Genomic DNA, 23,976 nt, shown 5'->3' with positions numbered 1-23,976 from the left:
TTTCCTGAAGCTGCCAGAATACAGGTTATTGGTAAAACAGTTGGAGAGACATATTAGTATATATCTACCATTCAGGAATTCTATTATTGAGCTATTTCTTCTCATTGTTTACGGAGGCAATAGTAAAATGCAAACATATCGAAGAGTACCAAAAATAACAGAAAAAAGAAACTTTTGAAAAAACTTTAAAGACAGACATGCTGGTAGGAATATTGTACAGAACTGCAGTGACATCTGTGAATCAACCTCCTAAGGGATCAGCAAAACTAGGTTGCCAAGCAGAGGCGGGTCTTTAATTAAAACATGGACACTTCACTGGAAATCACATGAGGATCTTAAACTCTGACTTTTGGGTCCAGCTGAGCTGCACTGGGTATAGGACCTGAGAAGGAAGAGCCAGCATGTCTCTCCCAACCCCTGGGGCTGCTAGTGCCAGTTAGAGCCTCAAGGTTGTTCTAACTTGCACTGGTAGTAACAGCCCATAAGGACTGTTATATTAGCCTGGGGTTATTGGAACCCAGGGCACACCAGCCAGCCCTCCTCACATCCCAGCACATTCCCAATGTTTCAAATGTTTTTCATCTTTTTTTTTCTGGACTTCTTTATTTTGGTTCAAACGGGGTTTTGCTGCCTCTCAGCCAATGCTCTCCCATTGGAGCCTGCACTGAAGTCATGCTGTTAAATCTATAACATCAATTATTCCTACAGCAATAGGAGAGGCAGCATGACCCTAGTGGAATGATATTGGGACTGGGAGACAGGAACTCCCAAGTTAATCCTGCCTCTGCCAGCGACCTCTGCTGGCAAGTTAAAGAAGTATGGGCTGGATAAATGGACTATAAGGTGGATAGAAATCTGGCTAGATCGTCTGGCTCAACGGGTAGTGATCAATGGCTCCATGTCTAGTTGGCAGCTGGTATCAAGTGGAGTCCCCCAAGGGTCGGTCCTAGGGCCAGTTTTTTTCAATATCTTCATTAATGATCTGGAGGATGGCGTGGACTGCACCCTCAGCAAGTTTGCAGATGACACTAAACTGGGAGGAGTGATAGATACACTGGAGGGTAGGGATAGGATACAGAGGGACCTAGACAAATTAAAGGATTGGGCCAAAAGAAATCTGATGAGGTTCAACAAGGACAAGTGCAGAGTCCTGCACTTAGGACGGAAGAATCCCATGCATTGCTACAGACTAGGGACCGAATGGCTAGGCAGCAGTTCTGCAGAAAAGGACCTGGGGTTACAGTGGACGAGAAGCTGGATATGAGTCGACAGTGTGCCCTTGTTGCCAAGAAGGCTAATGGCATTTTGGGCTGTATAAATAGGGCCGGTTTGTTTACCTGCCGTGTCCGCAGGTTCGGCCGATCGCGGCTCCCACTGGCCAACTGGAGCGGTGAACCGTGGCCAGTGAGAGCCGCGATCAGCCAAACCTGCGGACGCGGCAGGTAAACAAACCGGCCCGGCCCGCCAGGGGCTTTCCCTGAACAACCGGCGCACCGGCTTTGAGAACCACTGTATTAATTGATTCTGCTGTTATAAACTCACAATTATGAATGACTTTGCTCCAGGATTGGGAAGAAGTAGCAGCAAGTCTGGGGAGGGGGGAGCGGGGGCTCATAGATCTTTATGTAAAACATAAACATACCGGAGCCTCAGCTGGTATCAACTGGTATAGCTGTGAGAGCGCTGCTGATTTATACTAGCTGGGACCCTGGTCCAAATATCTTCAGTGATAGCATATATAGCAATATAGAAAACTACAGAGCACAGCCATTTCTCTTTGTTCTTGATGTCCTCTCTCTTTCTTTCCATTGTGCTGTAGTCGCAGACTTCCGCTTTCCAAAAGGATGCTCTGAAGGCAGTGACGGAGTTAATACTTCTCATAAGTCATGTTAATCATGTAAATCCTCCTGGCCTCATCGCTGACATTTTAGATGTCAGATTTTTGTCGCACTGCCAGGAAGTGTTTAACATGTTACAGTTGCTCATGTTGTTTTTGCACTGGTTTAAAAAAAGCGGAAAACAGTCCCCTTGTGTCTCCAGTTAGGAGATTGAATTCATTCCTAAAGGAAAAACACATGATCACACAGATGCCTGAAATAAATCCCTGCCCACATTTTATATTTAAGTTGAATGATTATTTTCCCCAAAACTAATCGCTAGAACTGTTGCCTGGCTTGACATTTCCAAATCTCTTTCTCCTTCTGTTCAGAAACTTTAAGGGAAGAAAAGCGAAAAATGAATTCCTTCAGCTTCTTAAAAAGATTTACTTTCTTGACCACATTATCAACACAAACATTTCTCCCTGCAGTTTGTTTGTTTATTCAAACCTGGCTTGGGACCCAGGCTGTAAATTCCAGAAATAGTTTCAAGATGACAAAAGTAGGCAGCAACCCCCAAAGAGGTTTCAAAGAGACTCAAATCTGTATTTAAACTCAAAAATGCCATTTACCGGGGTTTGTAGAAGTTTGAGATTATCCAAGTCTCAGTTGATCCTGGTGCACAGTAAAGATGCTATGGCCAAGATCTTACCAAATGGGTGCCAGAATTAGGCTCTTAAATTCATATTCAGGCATCTAAGTAACTGTATGTGCTGAGGAGCTGGCACCTTCCACTGACTTCAATAGTCAATCACTGTATCTGTCTATCTACCTCAATTATGCTAGCCGTGGCACAAAAACAAAAGAAAACAGTCCCTCTCTCCCACAAACCTCCAAACCAAACCATATATATATATTCAAACTAGCTGGTCTAGCTTTAATCTTCTGAGAGTGTTTTACAACCAGACTTTTGCAAATTGTCCTTGTAATTGTATTGTGTACAACCCACTAATTAACATAACCACGGTATTCCTGGTATAAACATGCATTTCAGAGTCTTTGACAGAGAACAGGATTGCAATGTTTACAGTTTTCCTTTCTGTTTACTGGGAGGTTTGATCCCAAGTGAAGAGGGTTTGACCTTTGGGACATTCTTCTTCGTGTGATGAGGATTTAGGAAACATTGCTTTTCTGCCTCTCATTTCAAAACTACAGTTGCATTCTTTTTAGCACAGAAAACTCATAATGTTGAGATCAGGCACTTAAGGGATACAGGATACTTCATAAATTACTATTAATAATTTGGTCTCTCTCTTCCAAGTCTTGTCGCTCAGGGTGTGTCACTGCATTCCAGTATGTGTGAGTGTTTTTTCCATCCTAGACTTTTCTATTTTAATGCCCCCCCGGGAATCTAATAATAAGATATCCAGCTCCAGGCCTCATGCTTGGGAGATGCTGAATCAACTGTTCTCCCCTGAGTAATGTTGGGCAAGTTAAACACATATGTTTAGTGCTCATGAAATCAGTACATACTTTATGCAGAAACTGACCACAGTTTGCAATGTCTCAGGAGTGGGAAAGTGGGGGCGTTGTTACAGGCAGCTATAAAGAATAGCTGCTGCAGATCATGCCTGAGACCACTGGGCCTGTCCAGGAAATTCACACGTTAAGACTTAAAGAATAACTTTTTTGCAGTCACATTTTTGCAGAGTTGAAAGAGCTCACGGAACACAGAAGCAACACACCCTGCCAGATTTTGCCTCCCCTAACATTTCAGTATCTGAAGCGAAGTATTTTTTCACTCTTATAAATAGCTCTATTATCAGCTTGCTGTTCTTGTGAAATACAGGCACACTTTGTTTTTCAGACTCCAGGGAAGAGTTTACAGTTTTAATTAAAAGTGACCAAAATTTCCCCCTGGTGTAACTATATTTGCTACTTCTTTTAGGACACTTCATTGGGCTTTGGATCAGGCTGTAGTGGATGAACAATTGGCACCATAAATGTTTTTAGTGGGTATTCCTCTCCAAAGATGATTCTACTTCTTCTTACAAACACACCTTTCTGGGTTTTCTCGTTTCTTGTGTAATCATATGTATCGCATACCAATGGAAGTCAGAATAGGGCCTGATGGTACATGCATGGATTTCAGAAGTTTCCCAGTGTGCCACCAATGAAGAACAGGTTTATAGGCTGAGAAATACTAAAAGACTTTGCAAAAATACAGGATCCTTAGCTAGACGCAATGGTATCAAATAGACACTTCCTCTCCCTGTACTCCCATGTACTCACTATGTTTTTAAAATCAAAATCTTGCTGGATGTAGCAGGGATCTCTAGGATTCTCATCTCAACGGAAAAAAAATGGTGACCAAAATATGAAACCTCCTTGTCACAAATGGTAACTGGCAGTGTAACCTGTGCTCAGTTATCTGTCAGCAGGTGGTGAAATTTGGTTGCCATTTTGTGCAAGGCACCTGACACTTTTAACATGAAGCTGAACAGGGGAGGATTATTGACTCAGGATATGCCCTGAAGCATGAGGATTAAAGTTCTGTGACTCAATGACAGCTTAGAAAACATGAGTCGGATGCTAAGGCCTGATTCCGATCTTTAACCAGTATACATCAGGAATATTGCCATTAAAGTTTGCGGCGTTACATTGTTGTGAAACCTGTCTAACTGGGAGCAGAAATCAGGAATTAAATCTCTACAGGGTTTCTTCAGATCCGCAGTGAGACTCATTATTTTATCCGTTAATAGGGAGGGGGGAGGGATCACAGCCTGTAGCCTTTAGCACCTGCTACACGGAGAGTGAAGGACCGCATTTACTTCTGTTTTATTAGTGCTTCATTCCACTCTCCAAAAGTGAGAAGCTCAAGTGACAATCTATCCTGCTATCTACTTTCCTGTAACTAGCTCAACTGGCTTTTAGGAAGAAAAGGGAAAATCAGAGCATAGCACTTTGAGGAACTCCTGAAAGTCTCTCTGTTGTAAACAACTCAGAGCAACTCACTTACCAGATCTTCCTTGATACTACATTCATTATGCAGGCTCTCATTTTCCGCTCTTGGTGTGTGCTTGGCCCCGGTTGGTAAGCAGAAGCCTCCAATAGCCAATCCAACCTAACATTTGATACATGCACCATATATTTTTTTCCCCATTCTGAATTACGCTGAGAGCTACCCACAGCAGATGCTGATACTCATGTCTGTGTCACACAAACAAGACAGCTTTTGCAAGTAGGATGGTTTTCTGATGAATAGGTAGCTGGGTGCGTGACCTTTATGGGCTTACACTGAAGAAACCTCTGGATCCCTTTGGACAAACAAACAAGAAGGATTTATGCTTGGTCTCTGTGCTCTGCGCTGTTAAACGGTTGCTGCATTTCATCCCATAGGCAGCGGGTAAAGTGATTCCTATATCATATATAGTATGTAAGTTAGTTTGTAACGTGCTTTGGGATCCGTCTGGATGAAAGGTGCTATATAGATGTATATCAGGGTTCAAATTAATACAAGATTAAAGGCTAGGAATAAAATTAATGCCACTCAATGTGGGCTTATGGAAAATAGGTCTTGTCAAATAAATCTGACTTCATTCTTTGATGAGATTACAAGTTCGGTTGATAAAAATAACTGAATAGATGTAATATACTTAGCCTTTCATAAGGCATTGGACTTTGTACTGCATGACATTCTGATTAAAAAAATAGCATTATACACTATCAATACAGCACACATTAATTGAATTGGGTAACTGACAGATTTGAAAAAGTAGTTGTCAATGGGGAATCACCATGGAATGAGGGTTTTCTAGGAGGGTTCCATGGGGGTCAGTACTAGACTTGATGCTATTCAATATTTTAATCATGGTCTGGAAGAATCACTGCTGATAAAATTTATGGATGACACAAATATTGGTGGAGTGGTAAATAACAATGAGGACAGGGCAGTCAGACAAAGCGATCTGGATCACTTGGTAAACTAGGCCCATTCAAAACATGTGATTTAATGCAACCAAATGCAAAGTTCTACATCTAGGAACAAGCAATGCAGGGCATACCTACAGAATGGGGAACTGTAACCTAGAAAGCGGTAACTCAGAAAGGATCTAGGGGTCATTGTGGACAAACAACTTAGCATGAGATCCCAGTGAAATGCTAGGGCAGGAAGGACAAATGTGATCCTTGAATGTATAAACAGGGGAGTAGTAAGCAGAGCATGGGGTGATTTTACCTCTGTATAAGGGCATTGGTGAGACTAATACTGGAAATCCTAATCTAGTTCTGGCGTCTGTATTTTTAAAAGAATATTGAAAAACTGGAGGGAAAGTTTAGATTACCAAAAGGAAGACTGAGATGTTTCATGATAACAGTGTATAAGTATCTTCATGGGAAGAAAATAGTGTGGCACTAAAGGGCTCTTTCATCTAGCAGAGAAAGAAAGGCATAACAAGAACCAGTGACTGGAAGCTGAAGCCAGACAAATTCAAATTGGAAATAAGGAACAATGTTTTAACAGTGAGGGTGACTAACCTCTGCAACAAAATCCCCAGGGAAGTGATGGATTCTCCATCTTTTGATGCCTTCAGATCAAGAGTGGATGCCTTTCTGGGTGTGACAAGTTACTGGGCTCAATACAGGGGTTACTGGGTGAAATGTAATGCCTATGTTACACAGGAGGCCAGGCTAGATGATCTAATGCAGTGGTTCTCAACCAGGGTTCGGTGCCCCATGGGGGGCCACGAGCAGGTTTCAGGGGGGCTGCCAAGCAGGGCCAGCATTAGACTCACTGGGGCCCATGAAAGAAAGCTGAAGCCTCACCACGCAGGGCTGAAGCCCAGGTCCCTGAGCCCTGCCACTCGGGGCTAAAGCCGAAGTCTGAACAACTTAGCCTCACGGGGGGGCCCTGTGGTGTGGGGCCCCGGGCAATTGCCCTGCTTGCTACCCCCTAATGCCAGCCCTGGGTTTTATATGCAGAAAATCAGTTGTTGTGGCACAGGTGGGCCGTGGAGTTTTTATAGCATGTTGGGGGGGCCTCAGAAAGAAAATGGTTGAGAACCCCTGATCTAATGGATCCTTCTGCCCTTAAACTCTATGAATCATCATCATCATCATCAAGTGGTAGCATAGCTCACTATTAGATCTAAATCTGAGATCTGTTCACATATGCTGCCTCTCTCTATATACATGCAACTGGCAGTGAAGTGTTTTGCAAGACCATTCACATGGAAGATGCTATACAAAAAATGAATAATTGGAGCATATTTTTCCATGGGCAGTGATTTATTTTCATAAAGAAAAAGCAAAGCCTTTTTTAGTTAATAGAAAAATACATATTCTCTGGTTTCAGAGTAGCAGCCGTGTTAGTCTGTATCCGCAAAAAGAAGAACAGGAGTACTTGTGGCACCTTAGAGACTAACAAATTTATTAGAGTTAGTCTCTAAGGTGCCACAAGTACTCCTGTTCTTCTTTTTACATATTCTCTGGAAAGAGTTTGGGATAAGACTCAAGCAACTATATAGCTGAGCCAAACATTTAAAGAAGTGTTTGGTTTAAACAGCAGAGGAGATAAGATGCCCTGGGACCAGTAGCAGGGGAACAGTATAAACTTGTGGAGTGAAATTGTCCAGAAGCAAAGCCCCACCACTCACTTTGCAACAAAAAGCTTTCGTGTCTCCATGCAGATTATTGGCACTATAAATAGTTTCTGCTCAAAGTAAACATGTTTTGCGAGTACTCTGCCCTGCTCGCATGAGATCCCCAGGCTGAGCAGCTAGCAGCAGCTTCCCAAGTGTCTCTCTCTCTCTCTGCACGTCCACACATTCCCAGTGACACAAAGCTGCTAATGCCTCTCCCCCCACAAACAGTCATCAGACCCCAACCATTAATACAGACAATCCTGATGTGGCTTCTTAGTGGATTAGGCGCTTTACAGATTCCTCGATTTTTGTATATTTCACAGCCTGCTGCTGAATATATCTGGTTTTATAGCTTTGAAATTGGCCTGGGAGCCCCAGGATGATTTGTATGGGGACATGTTGACCCTCCTACATTATTTTAGGACACTGACAAACAGGGCCCACTCTTTTAGATTTGGGGCAGAAAGAGGGTAATTTGTCACTAAAACTGCTTTCAGCCAATAGTCTTTTTCTCATCCCAACATTGCCAGCTTTCAATGTTTTATTGGAAGGTTGCAGACTTCCCCACTTTCCTTAACGAGCCCAGCGGCTTGTTGAAATGAGCTCTGCAGTTTACGACCCACGGTTTGTTTAAAGAGTGTGTGTGTGTGTGTGTGGCGGTAGGAAGTCTGGCAAAAATCAGAGCCTGCCACATTTTTTCCAGGCCTATATTGTGCAACTCCTTATTTCTTTGTCACGTCTGTCTCATCAACTAACATTAATGGAGTCCTTAAGTACAGCTTAATGCTAGTGGAAAACATAATTTGTGCAAGGAACATAGATAATCCCATGTTTATTGCAAGCCTGCTGTAAAAATGTCAGAGTTACCTTTTGTGGAGAACTAGATTCAGACTGCACTTAAGTCAAGTCAGAAGCAGGTCAGGTCTGTCTGAAAGGAGAGATTATTTCCTTGCTGTGCAGGAGTTCCTAACAGGCCTTTCTGCTGTTTGTTTTTCTTACTGGAACATTTAGTGGGTGCACAGTTAAGCAGCACTCAGCTGTTTTGGTGATTGTGTCCCAGTGTTATCAGCCTTGAGGATCGGTTCACGCAGCCCCCTGAGAATGCCACTTCTCCTGTTCCCTTTGATCACAAGCTAAAGACCAACAATCGGCCCCAGGACACCTTGGGGCTCCTCACTGTCACATGCTTTGTTATCCTTTGCTGCACCAGAGTCCAGTGAAGTCCATGGCTGCAAAATCACAGTCCCAGCTGCAAAGCATGATAGTTCAGTTAATTCCTTGCAGGGCGGCTCTGAAGACTGTTCCCTGCCACATAATACGTGAGTCTCAAGAAACAAATATTGCGATTCCTTGCAGGCCAGCTCTGGTGGCTCCATAGGAAACAACAGACATCAGCAGCATGATACAGCAAAACCAACATTCCTCTTGTCCAAAGTGCCCATGTCACTTCCCACCTGGCCTGGGCCATGCAGATCAGGCAGCTAGAAGGCAAGAAACAGCAAAACGAACACTTTAGAAAGACGCAGTAGTGAACTGGAGTAAAAGTGATATGGGAGGCTTCATGCACTGAGCCTTAAGGCTAGTTGTATCTTTTGCTGAACCAGTTTGCCCAACTTTGTGTTAATCTAGTCTATCAATTTCTTCCTATCTCTCTAGGCATATTGATACATATTCACCATTGTGGTCGGGAAGGTTTTTTTATTTTTTAACCCACTACTTCAGAAAGTCTGTGAAACAGAAAGTCTCTGCCCCAACGATCTTACACACAAATCCAATAGAACAATGGTTTTCAACCTGTGGTCCCTGAACCCCTGGAGGTCCGCAGACTATGTCTAAGGCTTCCACAAAAGGTTGCTGTTACCATAGAACCGTGGTTTTCAATCTGGGTCTGTGGACCCATATCTAAGATTTCCAAACAGGTCTGGGCCTCCATATTGGCATTTTTTAGGGGTCTGCAAATGAAAAAAGGTTGAAAACCACTGAAATAGAAAAAGGCAGTTCAAGGGGAGGTGGAGATGAGAACTATTAAGAAAATGGTGGAGGGAGGGAAGTTTCCTTAGACATTTTTTACTTCCATCAAAATATCAAAAACTACAATTTTTTGGCCAAACCCCCCAAATTTTCAGTTTTTGGCCACAAAAATTTGGGTTTCCAGTTTTCAATGAAAAGTCAACATTTTGTTGAATTGAAAACCCATTGAAGAAGAGCTTTGATGGAGAATTTTTGACCAGCCCTAGTGGAGGCAGCATCGGTGAGGAGATGCCCTAGGTGTCCTCAGGGAACACATGGGTTAGTGAGAGGAAAGGAAGAGGTTTGGGTACAGGAGGCTGTTCTAAACATTGGAGGCTGGGAGAAAGAAGGACCAAAGCAGAGAATCGGAGGAGACAAAGGGAGCAGTTAGGAGGCAGGACTGGAGATCCCTAAGGAGCAAACAGTGTGCCCATGCTCCAGCATCTCTATCTGCTTTATTATTTATTATTATTATTATTATTGAATATTGGCTCTGTGATGGTAGATCTTAGGAGCCCCAGACAAGGAATCTAAAAGCCAGTCTCTACCCGAAAGGTCTTACAGTCTAAGCATTTGTGTGAGACCCCTTAGTTTTGTGGGTTTATTTAACATCTGAGTTGGAGCGAGCGCAGGAACTCCAGCCCTCGCTGGATCAGCAGAGCAATCTGTTGGTGCTGTTGCTGTATAATGGGTCTCTCAGCAGTCACGCTGCAAAGCCTCCCTCTGCCAATTATGTGTCTCTAATACAGGCATCGCTTTGTGTTCAGAATTTCTTACAGTTATTTTGGGTAAGTAATAATGCGTGACTCAAAAGTACCATAGAGAGATAGATTGATGTCAACTGATATGTTTTTGGAAATAAAACTCACTTCCTGAAGTTGGCCTCAGAACAGAAGAAAATTGAGTCAAGATGCTCAGAGATTCTAGGCACTCCAGGTTGGTTTGGGCTCAGAGATCACAAAGAGAGAGGGTGCACCTGGCTTTACTGACTGGCTTTTTCCTTCTTCAATGACTTACTGGAATCACCATGGCAATTCTCTTGCTGTCTACTTTTTCTTCTGGGTACTGTTCTCTCTTCCGGCACATGTGGCAGGAGCTAATGCGGGTCTATATCAGACTGAATGGTTTGTTCTTTTCTAATTAACATAAAAAGAGAGTCTCTCTGGAGGAGACAGAGTAAGACAGATTCGCAGCAGACCCAGCTAAGCTGCCCTTTCTTGGTATGAGGGGATTTTCCCAGCTGGTGTGAAGGCAGCTAGTGAGGTTGAGGCCGGATGGCATCAATGTCCATCTGGTACCTTATGGAGGAAGCACAGGGTGGGAACATCTCCCAGTTCTAGTCTGATTTGGTTTCTATCATGTGTATCGCAAGATTGAAGCTGGAGAAACTAAGTTCACTCCTCTCTTGTTATTCTCGCCAAATTGCTCACCTTGGACCCAATCCAAATCTATTAAAGTCAGTGGGAAAGCTCTCATTGTCTCTAGTGGGAATTGGATCAGACCTTGTGAGTATGTAGCATATTTTCCAATTATGCCACACCCACTGATTATATTTTATCTTAAACCAGATTGTAAACTCTTTGGGGAGGGACTATGGCTTCCTAATTTGTCTGTACAGAGCCTAGCACAATGGGGCCCTGATCCTGATTGCACTAATGTAATACAAATAAATAATAATAATAATAGTATCTATCTATCATATCTGGATTTTCACATTGCTTGCCACTATGCTGTCTCTGAGCTTTCTGTCCTTAATTGTTGTATAGTGCTGTTAATAGTTGCTGCTTTTCATCCCAGAGTTGACTACATTTCAGTGTCAGAGGGGTAGCCGTGTTAGTCTGTATCTGTAAAAAGTAACAGAGGGTCCTGTGGCACCTTTAAGACTAACAGAAGTATTGGGAGCATAAGCTTTCGTGGGTAAGAACCTCACTTCTTCAGATGCACTTCTACTTGCATCTGAAGAAGTGAGGTTCTTACCCACGAAAGCTTATGCTCCCAGTACTTCTGTTAGTCTTAAAGGTGCCACAGGACCCTCTGTTACTTTTTTACATTTCAGTGGTGGTTGAAGTAAAGTGTGCATGGACTTCAGATCATTTTTTAAAGTATTGTATGCACTTTGGGATCCTTTGGAGCAAAAAGTGCTCTATAAAATGTAAGGTTGTTACTCAATTGGGTTTTTCCTTTTGCTGTCTCCAATAAAGTTGTTCTCATTGTATTGGTTGTTATGGCACATCACACCAAAACACTTAGGAAAAAGGAAAAACACCAAGGTGCAGCTGAGAAGTGAATCTGAACAATATGCAAAGGGAACCTAGACCAGCTGTCCACACAACAAGGCACTAAACAGGTGGGAGGTCTTTAGTGGTTGTTACAGTAAGTAGGAGACCTCTGTGACAAAGGCAACGGTGTTCAAAATTGAAGGAAGGATGTTAAGCCACATGCAGCTGCTGGGAGATGAGGTTACAATGCAAATCTAAACAAAGCTTTTGCTAAAAGGAAATAGATCCTCCTATGTGCAGGGAGGTTGAAACTGAGCAAGTAGCTGCTTGACATCATCAAGCTGAGCATTGGATTACAACAAACAGGGACTTGGAAAGAGAGGTAGGACACGCCCCCCAAACCCTTGAAGTGCAACTTCATTTAGCAGCTATTAGTACAAGGAAACTGTAAGTCTGAAACTGACTGTGATAAGCTGGCCAGCTTGGCTGCTTGCCATACCAGGCAGGTATGCTTGGGGGTTAACTGAGCCCGGATTTGTTCGTTAGCGGCTTGATTTCTTAACTTGGAGAGCAGTGGGAGCTGTGTTCCGTAAGTACAGTTTTACATGCTGCTAAGAGAATGAACTGCAGTGAATACAAACGTTAGCAATTTACAGTGCATCAGATATAGGAGTAGTTATTTTTACACAGTGATACGTATGCGATTACAAGGAAGTGCTGATCTGGTCCAAAGCTCTCAGCATTGTTGTGTGGGAGCCAAAACTGTGACTCTGATGGATTATTTGTCTAAAGATATATTAAACTTTTTGCCTAAACTACTGGGAATGGCAGAATCAAGCTGCCCACAAACCATAGACTAAATAGAATCCCATTTTTCTACGTAGTGTTTGTAGGTTGGTTGGTAGGGATGTGGCTACCATTCCACTTGAAAGGAATGCCATTCAGTACTTGCTCCAAAGGGCAAGTGGAGAGAGTGTATTCAGTATTTAGAAATCAAAACGCAACGTGTCTCTGTGACACCAATGGGAACCTCTAGCCTGATTTCTGTAGTCTGTCTGTTTATTTCTAGAAAGTGACCATGCACAGAATATCCTACAGCATTGGCTTACGAATGAAAAAATAATACAAGTCCACAAGCTGTCCTGAGGGACTCTGTGTATGGAGCATATACTATACCAGGCACATCGTGCTGTGATAAGGGTGATCATGTTATAACATGAAATATCATTAAGGACTGCGAGGAATGGCATGTGTACTAAAGGTTCAGTCTGCACCATTGATGTGAATGGGAATTTTGTCACTAGCTTCAAAGGAAGCAGAATCCGAGATGCTGTAGGGTCCAGCCTCATAAGCAAATGCAAAAAACTCACTGTTTTAAAATGAAGAGCCTTAAATAAAGCCACAGTGAGGTGGGAATCAGCAAAACACTTTATAAACTGGATTGAAAAATCCTCCCTTGTGGATCAGGGCTTTGTCCCCTGAGCAACTGATTTGGCTTATGGGGGTGCAGATCGTATGAATCTCACAACAGGCGAAAAGGGGTGGAGGAAGGGAAATGTTTCCATTTGCTCATGTCCACAAAATGTGAGCCAAATCCAGCTTGCCTTACTCACAGGAGCAGTCTCACTGGTGCCTAGATTCTCCTGGGATGGATGGATGGATGGATGGGTTCACAAGAGCACATCAAATAAGAGGTAGACCTAAACAGTATGTTGCACCAAAGAAATGGCATCAAGGTGAGTCTTTTAGAGAGGGGAAGACTCCAAGCTCAGCCTGCAAGCCAGATGCAGCCCATGGAGTTCTGCACTAAGAATTGCCAGAACCCTCCTGTTTAATAAAGAGATGCTGCATGTAATGCAGTAAGCAGTCCATTCCACGACTGCTGAATCCAGGCCAAGACAGACCTTATGTGGTAACTGTGAAGCACAAGCTGCATTTTCCAATCTGTGAGCTAGAAAGAGCTACAGAATTCTGAGTAACCAGCATCCTGAAGATTCCTCAAGCCTCTTCTCTCTAGTGAGGGACACTACATTGGTGGCAAGGACATATGGATTGAGGCTCAACACCTGGTCTCATTCACGCTGCAAATGCAGTTTCACTGAAGGTCTCTAGAGCAGTGGTTCCCAAACTTGTTCTGCCGCTTGTGCAGGGAAAGCCCCTGGCGGGCCGGGCCGGTTTGTTTACCTTCCACGTCCGCAGGTTCGGCCGATCGCGGCTCCCAGTGGCTGCGGTTTGCTGCTCCAGGCCAATGGGAGCTGGAAGCGGTGTGGGCCGAGAGACGTACTGGCCGCAGCTTCCAGCAGCTCCTATTGGCCTGGAGCAGCGAACTGCGGCCACTGGGAGCCGCGATTGGCCGAACCTGCGGACGCGGCAGGTAAACAAACCGGCCCGGCCCACCAGGGGCTTTCCCTACACAAGCGGCAGAACAAGTTTGGGAACCACTGCTCTAGAGACACCAGTCATCTATCTCAGTGATACCCAGCCATCTCAACTACAACAGGAAATGCCAAGTCCCCCAGGCAAAGCTCCACACTGGCACTAATGTGCCAGGCACCCAGTTCTTAATGTTCATTGAGAGATCCCATTTCACATATGAAAGAGTAGAGTGAAAGCTCAAGTACCTGTGCAAATGGGTATCATGGGTAAGGTAGATGGACTCCAACCATGGATATCTCTGATAATGAAGGCACCAAAACCCAATAACCCAGATCAAATCAGAATATGAATCTCCCCAAAACTGTGCTTCTCTGGGAATGGCATGACTCACCCAACATTGATGCCACCATTGGTGATTTTGAGGAAACCACAACTTTCTCCTTGTCGATGTCAGTGCTAGATGTCATCAGCTTGAACTTATACTAGAAATGAGCTCTCTCATCATCGGAACTGCTTAGAGTCTTTCAGTTTCAGGGAAATCTGGCTCTTTTTTTTTAAAAAAAGCAGACTTTTACACAAAGACTTTCTGGTTTTAATTTTTTATGGTTTTGGAAATTTTTCAAAAAAAATTTCAACAAATTTGAAACAAAAAAATTAAGCTTTTGTTTATGCTGAAAAAATGCTTTCTTTTCTGTTTCCATATTGACACATTCCATTTGAAAGTTTTTGATTGGTCATTTTAGTCACATGGTAAGTTGGAATGTTTCAATTTTCAAAATGCGTGTATTTCAAATCAGAAAAATTCTGTCTAAGTATAATTCTGTAGAACATTCAGAACATTAAAACGGGACCGTCATAAAACATAAAATGAAAAATGCTTTCAAATTTCTTGAAATTTCCTGTGTACCTATAGTACTTATATAGTCCTGGTTGCAATCTGAGCACTTAACTGTCTTTAGCGTATTTATCCTCAAAACTCTCTTGTGAATTAGGGCAAAGATATTATCCCCATTTTGCAGGTGGGGAACTGAGGCACAGAGGCTATGTGACTTGCCCAAGTCATGCAGGAAATATGTGGAAGAAAGAGAAAATTGAGCCTGAGTTCCAGACTTTTCCTAACCACTGGACCATCCTTCCAATTTCTGTGGAGCTGTGCCCCCCACCTTTTTCACCCAGATCTGATACAATCTCAGCACCTCTTAGTCTTCAGCGGTTCACAAGACTCAAACCCCTAATCCAGCAGTTTCTACAAGACTGGCTTAGCACCAAAAAATTCACCAATTAGATATGATTCGTGGGACTCATGGCAAATCAGTCAAAGCAGTTTGGGTATTTGAAAGACTCCAAGAGCGGAACCTCACTCTCAGTTGGGCTAAGTGGGAATTCCACAAATCCCCAGGAGAATATTTTGTCTGTGTCATTTCTGCGACTGGACTAGTCCCAGATCCTAACAAGGTAGCAGTTATCAGAAGCTTGTCGGTTCCACAGCATGCCAGTGAGGTACACTACCTCCTAGGAATGCTTAAGAATTGTGTATATAGCTACTCAGGATCATTTCTATACCTGGGTAATAACATCATTCCAGAAATCAACCGGTCTAGGGCCAGTGGTTTAAATGTAGGGGAACTTTCCTCCCCCACCTTAAACTATTTATTCCTTGGCTGCAAACATTTCACTGTGTCTCACCCTGGGGGGGTGTATTTGTCTGCTTCTCCCCCATACAGTTCCATGGCTTGTGCTATGATTTGCTAAATTCCTTATATCGCAACCCAGCATTTACATTGGGATAGGCTTTGAGACCTGTGTGTCACTTCTCTGTACCCACTCTTGACTAGAAATGTTACAAATCATAAGTTACTGCGTTGGGGCATTCCCATAAGAGCTCTGTAATACTTGGATTTGTTGGTGATGGCAGTGCAGGCACAACTTATCCCTGGTGTAGCTCCATTGACTTTGGCAAAGTTGCTTTTTATGCGGAGCATAACTAACCTGTGGAACTCGCTGCCACAAGATAACACTGAGACTAAGAGTTTAGTAGATTTTAAAAACAGATCGGGCATATATATGGAGATGAATATCCACAGTTATAATGAATAGCATATACTTTTTGCTTCAGGACAATGACTAACTGTGGGGGGGCGGGGATATTCCACAACTGTCCATTGCAAGATTTCTTGCACTTTTATCTGAAGCAGCTGGTGCTGACTATTATTGGAGGCAGGATATAGGACTAGCTGGGTCACTGGTCTGAGCTGATAAGGCAATTACTATGTACATCAGGCTGAATTCAGTCCATTGTTTGCCCATGAATCAAGAGGTGTGAGGCTGACCTTTTCCAAGCTGCTGTCACATGGACTTAACCAAAAGGGATTTCCTTTCTGGATCAGAAGTGATACCAAAGCATCTGTTGTGCAAAATAATGCTGAATTATTGTAGAATAGTTCCAGGAATTTTGGAACATCTGTTCATTTTGAAACCGTGCTGAGATCACTGCATTAATTCCACATGTTCAGCTACCACCCAGTAACGTCAGAGAATGGAGCACAAAAAATATGTGTATTTGGCTGAAGGCAATGCTAGTGTAATTCATTCACAATCAGATACACTGGGGATGCTCCTGCAGGTGTCCTGAAATAGCTGCCCATTAAATTCACTAGATAAAGGTACACCTCTACCCCGATATAACACAACCCGATATAACACGAATTCGGATATAACGCGGTAAAGCAGCGCTCTGGGGGGGCTGGGCTGCACACTCCAGCGGATCAAAGCAAGTTTGATATAACGCGGTTTCACCTATAACGGGGTAAGATTTTTTGGCTCCAGAGGACAGCGTTATATCAGGGTAGAGGTGTACCAGATAAAGATCTGAAATGCCAGTATTCCTGGATCAGTTACTTTAGCCGCTCACACAAAGGCCAGAATGAAACTCCTATGGTTACAAGGGGAACCCATTATGTGAAAGTCACCCCTGCCTGGAAGGCCTTTGCATCATGTTAATCATAGAATCATAGAACTGGAGGGACCCCGAGAAGTCATCTAGTCCAGTCCCCTGCACTCGTGGCAGTACTCATTATCTAGACCATTCCTGCCAGGTATTTGTCTAACCTGATCTTAAAAATCTCTAATGATGGAGAGTCCACAACCTCCCTAGGCAATTTATTCCAGTGCTTAACCACTCTGACAGTTAGGATGTTTTTCCTAATGTCCAACCTAAACCTCCTTTGCTGCAATTTAAGCCCATTGCTTCTTGTCCTATCCTCAGAGGTTAGGAAAAACAATTTTTTTTCTTCCTCCTCCTTGTAAAATATACTTGAAAACTGTTATCATGTCCCCTCTCAGTCTTCTCCTTTTCCAGACTAAACAAACCCATTTTTTTCAATCTTCCCTCATAGATCATGTTTTCTAGACCTTTACTCATTTTTGTCGCTCTTCTCTTCTTCTAATCCAGCAATAGCCCTGGCTGGGAGGATGCATGAGCCGCACAAACCCAACAGGGGGCCTCTGCATGCCCACATGCTCCACTGGGGTCTACATGCCAGGTCTATGTGGCTCAGTGTGGAGTGAGCCCTTGGGGACTGGCCCTTGCCAAGCCTCACGTATGCACCTCCAATGGCCCAGAATCCTCACATAGGGGATTGGGGTGGGACAGTGCTCACTACTCCAGTCCAGGGGCTGGAATCAAGGCTGCTGTTGCCTGTGGGTTGGAAAGTTGAATTCCATCCTCCAGCTAACCAATGAGTTGCCCTCTCAAAGTCGTTTACTTTGGGGAGCAAAGGCAAATTCCACCCCAGAAGAGCAGGCCTGCACAATCCTATCTCTTTGCTTGCCAGTTCCAGCAAGCATGCCCTTATGGGTCTTTTGTTTTAAGCTCCTCCTGGGGCAGAGCCACACATGTATATGCAGCAAATCTGAAGCACTGGGCTCTGGCTCTTTGGGCTGCACAGCCAGTGATCCTCAGAAGAGCAGAAGGACAAAGAAGCAAAATAAAAGAGCAGGGACTTTCTAGGTGGGCATCCTTCCTTCCTAGATTCGTGTGCCTGGCTGGTGCCATAGTGGGGGCAATGTATTTTGCCAGACATATGGGAATGCTGCTTCGTTTCCAGCCTGGCATGTCAATGGAGCCCCTGATTGTCAAAGAACGAAACGATGCAGTAAATGCGTGAGGTCAAATTTTCCCTTCTTTATCTGGACACTAATAATAATAAGTATTTTGCATTTATATAGCCTGACCATCTCAAAGTGCTTCCCAAACATTAAATAAGCAAGTCTCCAACTCCCTCTGTGAAAGAAGCAAGTATTAATAATAGTGCCATTCTATTGATGAGGAAACCGAGGCACAAAGAAACAAAGTGACTTGCCCAAGGTCGCACATGAATCAGTGGCAGAGCCAATGATGGGCCTCATGAGTTTTGCCTCATGCTCCAATCACTCAATAATTCAGTGAAAAGCCAACGAAAAAAAAAAGAAAGGGCCCAGATCTGCACCATGGTTGCAGCTGTGGAGGGATTATGCCTGTCGTAGCAGTACAGTGGGCTAATGAATTAAACCAGTTAAAGTTGCTGCACCAGCTAGTTCTTGCTTTCCATTCTGCTAATATTTGCTCCTGGGACAAAGGGAAAAAACAGTCCATGATGTTCCAGTTGGTCTGAAAGCTCAAACAGCTGCTAAAATAAGTGCCTTGGCTGAATTTTGCAGGTCAGGAGATTGCAATCCACCAGCAGTTGTTAAGACCACAGAGGAAATTTATTTGACTGGGGTTCAGGGACATAGGGATAACATTCAGCTGCAGGCAATGGTGAGTAAACCTAAGAAACACAAGATAACCTAAACAAATCATCTAAAAATACAGTACCAAATTTCCCATCTGGTCTTAAAGCATCTAATAGGGAAGTTTCACTGATTTAAACTCCAGTTTGGCTGGTAACTGAAATGTATTTACATTCTTGAGGGAGCCAGTGAATCCTCTGAGCCTGCTGGGTCAAGCTGTCAAAAGTGGGGTCGTTGCACTTCTCCTCAGCATGTGCAAATCAGTTTAAAAAAAAAAAAAAAAAAAGAAGAGAGAGAAACCACTTTGGGAAGCAGGGCCTCTTCCTAGGCCTTGTCTGCATTGGGACTATAGCCAGCGGGGTTGCTGCATTGGTGCAAACCCCTGATGTAGACATCATGGTTCACAGGAGTGGTTAAATCCCAACGTAGATAAGTTTCCTGCCTTCGTGTCCATCAAGCCAGGCTCTGGAAAGCCAGGTCCCCAGCCTGCCAGGTAAGGCCCTTTCAGCATGTGCTTTTCCTTGGCAGCTGTGGTCACAGGTAGATTTAAAGAGGGGTCCGCACAGTGAATGTACTAATTAAAGCATAGGAAAAATACATATAATGAAAATTGGCTTTCTCCTGTTCCTCAGAAACATTTGCTCTGATGTGTACGCAGCTGACCATCTGAAGACATGGATAGTAGGAAGGACAACTAAATAAGGTAATATTTTTACATTCTAATTGGTTATCTGGAAATGCAGCTGGTGGGACTTGATTTTTCATTCACAGGGTGACTTAAAAATCACACAAACTGGAAGGATTCCCCCCCCCCTCCATTTTGTAAAAAGACACTTGACTGCTTGCTACGTTGAGAATAACTGCTAGAAAGTTGTTGAATGAGAGCTAAAAAGAAGCTTTAGGAAACACCCATACATCCTACTGACTGGAATGTGTTGGCATCTAATTTAGGTCTCTTCTAATTTCTATAAAGGGTTAATTAGATAGTGAGACCCAAGCAATGGGTTGAAGGTACAGTAGTCTGGGAAGCTGACCTGGAAAAGGAGATAACATAAGCCTCGGGAACTCATTCTGAATAATATGCACAAACCTTTGTGGAGTGGCATAGCTGGGCCATGCAATTAAGGGGAACTGTTGCAAATTCCCCATTTATTTGTATGTGATCCCAGTGTCTGTACACAAACCCCAACTCGTGTTGTTAGTAAGGGTTTTGCCCCTGAAAGTCTGAACCTTAAAGTTTGCATGATCCCTCCTAGACATTGCTGGATGTGCAGAGATTACACCTCTACGGTTAACATCTACTGTACTGCTGTACATGACTTCCCTACAGTATTTCCTATACTTACAAAATAGGCCATGGCACGGTACTTATACCAAGCCATGGTGAAATGCTGGCTGCCAGGGGTTACATGCTAATGCAAACCATGTTCTGCTGTCTCTCAGTTGTTGGTGTATTTTGTGTAGCGTTTGGGGTATATTTTGAAAACAGCGCTTGATACACACATACCCTGCCCTTTGTTACACGTTGCACTTACACATTCATTAAACATTTCTTGCCAATACAAATGCATGTCACAGACCCTAACTCTGTGTTTAGATTAAATCTAAAAGTCCCTGGTGAGCCCCAAATCCTCACCCCTTTGCAAAGTCTTAGTAAATGCACACGGGTTTAAGAGATCCAGTGGGCAGAGTCCTCTGGCTCTGTAGCCACTGCTTCCCCATTGTGGAGGATAGGTGTTAGCCGATAGATCCATGCAATCAGAGTTCCACTGGCTATGCCCTCTAGTCTTCCCAGATTCAATTCCCGGCTCTATGGGCGAGCCATGGAGGCATCAGCTCTGCTGTTTCTTGGTACATATTGGCTGATAATGTGGAGCTCTCAGCCATCACGATTGCAGTGTTTGCAGCTTTGGTGATGAAGGACCATAATCCAAAAGGATTCTCTGGTGCATCCAGCCTCATTTTTCCTGCAAATCCTTTCAGTGGTTTGCCATGCACCTGCTGTGCACAGCACTCTGCCCCTCAGGTGTTGAGACAGTGTATGTACAGCCATCCCAGCCTGGTGGGAGATGGGGGCGGGAAGAAAGAGGTGGAATCTCAGTGGATGAATAAAATATGACTCTTCTACATGCCTGGGAGCTTTCTCTGTTTTGCTGATTAAATCAGTCAAGTCCACTTGGGGGAAGACTGCTGCCCCTCACTTTGCAGCATCTGCATGTGTATCTGGCTCTTGTTCTGCAATTTACACAGAGCAGGATTTAACCTGTCTGTAGGGAGAAGCTGCTGGTGCTTAATGCACGTCTGAGAAGGAATTCTCCACCTTTCTTTTCCAAAGCACATGGAGGAAGAGTTGTTTCAGCCCAGCCTGGCCATCACACTTTGAGTGGGAAGTTTTAAGGAGTTTCAGTGAGTCAACATAACAGGTGAAGATGACAGTTCTAGGCAGATAACAAAACCATTTGGACTGCGCTTCCGGGTCCCCTTGCACCACAGCAGGACTGATTCTATTATGCCTAAATTGTCTCTAATACATGGGGGTCTAGTCTAGTCTTGCCCAAATGGCACTGATGACAACTTTGCAACTTCCCCGGGGAGATTAATTCCACAGTCTCATTTTTTCTTATAGCCCCAAAGGCAGGGATTTTCCATCATCATTCAAGGCAAACATTGCTACTGCCCTATTATGGACCACATAAGATGTCTCTCTTAATGAGAGGGAAGACTATATAACATGGTACCTTGGGAACAGACTGGAGCCAGTGTTGCTAATCAGCCAGGCTTTTTCCATAGTAACATTCTCTAGGGCCATCTGCTTTATTTTTGTGCTCTTACTGAGAGCTGCTGGGGACCTGACCCACAAGTAAGCTTGCTACCAACTCCCCAGGGCCAGGCCCTTCACATTAGTCCTATTCAAAAGAAATATTTCTTTGAAAAGCTGAATGTGACTCTCCTAGGCTAGTGGAGGTTTGAATAGGAGGAGAAAGATACAGGTGCGCTGGGGTCTCACATAGTCTCCCTGAGCTCTTTTACACTGAGAATTGTATACCCTAGCCTGCAAGACAGCGGTCTCAGTCTGGGCTCTCCCTTCCTAATGACGTATTCTCATAAAACAAGAGCACTCTAGTGCCTCCCCTTCACAGGATATAAACAGAGGTCACATCAAATTCATTTCCTTCCCTCTCTGGGTACAAACAACTGCTTCCCACAAACAGCAGGGCCCTCACGCTTCCTGAATTAACCCTACGCTGCTCGTACCTCTCTCTCCCCACCCCCATTACCCAGCTTGTGTTTTCCTACTTCCTTTTATACATGGCAACAGCTGCTGGCCCTTGTTGAAAATGAGCCTCAGCTGTATCTGCTCCCCAGCCATTTAACCCTTCCATGCCTGGTTCCACACCCCTACAGCCCTGCCAGGGGACATGAAAGCATGGCCTTGAATGGAATGCCCTAGGCCAGCGGGATTAGAAGAAGGGAACTGATGCAGTTTGTATCCTGACAGGTCACTCAGAATTCAGCAGCCTGGGAAAAATCACATTGCCCTAATGTGCTGTGGGACTATGGGGTAGTTTTCAGCCTTTGAGTGGAAATACACCAGTGATCAGAGTCTGTTTTCCATACTCATTGTTTTATTAATATCTTCCATACAAACAACTAAAAAAACCCAGGGAAAATAAAAATAAAGAAAAAATATGCCACCATGATGCTCCCTGCTGCTCAGTGATATTCCTCCCTCCCAGGGCTCTATGAAGGACACACAGACATAGGTTAGAATTAGCAAGTAGGGGCTAACTGCCATGGAACAGCTCACCTCAGAAATACAAGGCTCCATGTGTTACACCTAGAATTATAGAATATCAGGGTTGGAAGGGACCTCAGGAGGTCATCTAGTCCAACCCCCTGCTCAAAGCAGGACCAATCCCTAGACAGATTTTTGCCCCAGATTCTTAAATTGCCCCCTTAAGGATTGAATTTATAACCCTGAGTTTAGCAGGTCAATGCTCAAACCACTGAGCTATCCTTCCCCCCCCCATTGGTGTGTGGCAAGTACAGCGCCCTGGATTCTTCCCTGCCCTGGTACAAAACCTGTCACAGGATGGAGCGGGGCGGCAATATGCCTGCCCTAGCCTGAGGCTCTTGGGAGTCGGGCTGTCCAAGATGCAGGTCAGAGCAGGCCTGAAGGCTGCCTTACATTGCAACTGCTGCGATAGCCTTCCAGGGCCATTGCAGCGCTACAGAATAGCCAGGGGATAAGCATGTTCTGACCCTACCCTGTCCATCCCTGACACCTCCCTGATATGCTACCTGTGTCCATACCTGGCAGAAAGGTGCCCTACCACTGGGGTCTCCCCGCAGGGCCTTGTAGCTGCTTGGGTTAGTATAACCAGCCCAAAGGGGCCAAAAGGTACTGATGGTTTCCTTCCAGCAGAGGTATTTTTATCATTATCACTAATGTACTCATTTGGGTGCTGGATCATCCCAGTTCTGTGGGCTCAGCTCTTGTTCTTTTTAAGCTAGACAGTTAACTTTAACATGCCAAAACTTCCCTTTCCTACAAAGGGCTCATATGTAGAGATTGGTACCCTGCAGCACTCTGTCTGCACTGACCCCTGCTTTGCAAGTGGAGCCCGGATCTTCAGTAATGTGCTTCTTCCCTAGAGGATGTAGAAAGAAAGACCCCTGATTTATTAGCGTCTAGAAACTATGGGATGCGTAAAACAAATTCAGCATGGGAACAAAGCAAAAATACAAACACTGTCATAGCAACTGGCTTATGGCTGAGTGAAGGAACCAATTATTTCCATTAATCAACATGCTGAGGAGGTTTAAAATGCAACTTTGAAAAATCAGGCTAGATCTCAGAATTTTTGTTTATAAAAGCTTGGTTGCCAAGGGAGAATGTGAATCACTGTCACGGGGGATTTTTCAGGACAGACACTAGACCCGTGTTCCTAAGGTAGAATGAAATCAACCCTGCCCTCATGCAGGTAGACAGACTGGAATAGTGTCTCTTCCATCCCCATGCAAGGGCCAGGTCTTCAACAGGTCAGTTGGCATAACTCCATTGAACAGTGACTCACACCAATTGAGGAGCTGGCCTTCCAGCTGAAAGGGAAGCTTAGCTTGGTTTGAAACTGACCTTCA

The 23,976-nt window shown here is 44.0% G+C and overlaps 1 protein-coding gene across 4 annotated transcripts in view; it reads left to right on the top strand.

The window, feature by feature from the left end:
- PKIG (cAMP-dependent protein kinase inhibitor gamma) overlaps window positions 1-23,976 on the top strand; it is a 60,931-nt gene that overhangs the window by 6,100 nt on the left and 30,855 nt on the right. For 2 of the 4 annotated variants that reach the window (XM_065565932.1, XM_065565933.1), the window contains exon 2: window positions 19,467-19,537. The gene's annotated coding sequence lies outside the window, so the exon portion shown is untranslated. Of the gene's footprint in view, window positions 1-11,796; window positions 12,278-19,466; window positions 19,538-23,976 lie in introns of those variants that run through there. The other 2 variants (XM_065565930.1, XM_065565931.1) reach the window with 2 other exon arrangements.

Source organism: Chrysemys picta, chromosome 13 (assembly GCF_011386835.1).
Source record: "Chrysemys picta bellii isolate R12L10 chromosome 13, ASM1138683v2, whole genome shotgun sequence".
NCBI classification, from domain to species: domain Eukaryota; kingdom Metazoa; phylum Chordata; order Testudines; family Emydidae; genus Chrysemys; species Chrysemys picta.
This window is presented reverse-complemented; position numbering and strand designations above follow the sequence as displayed.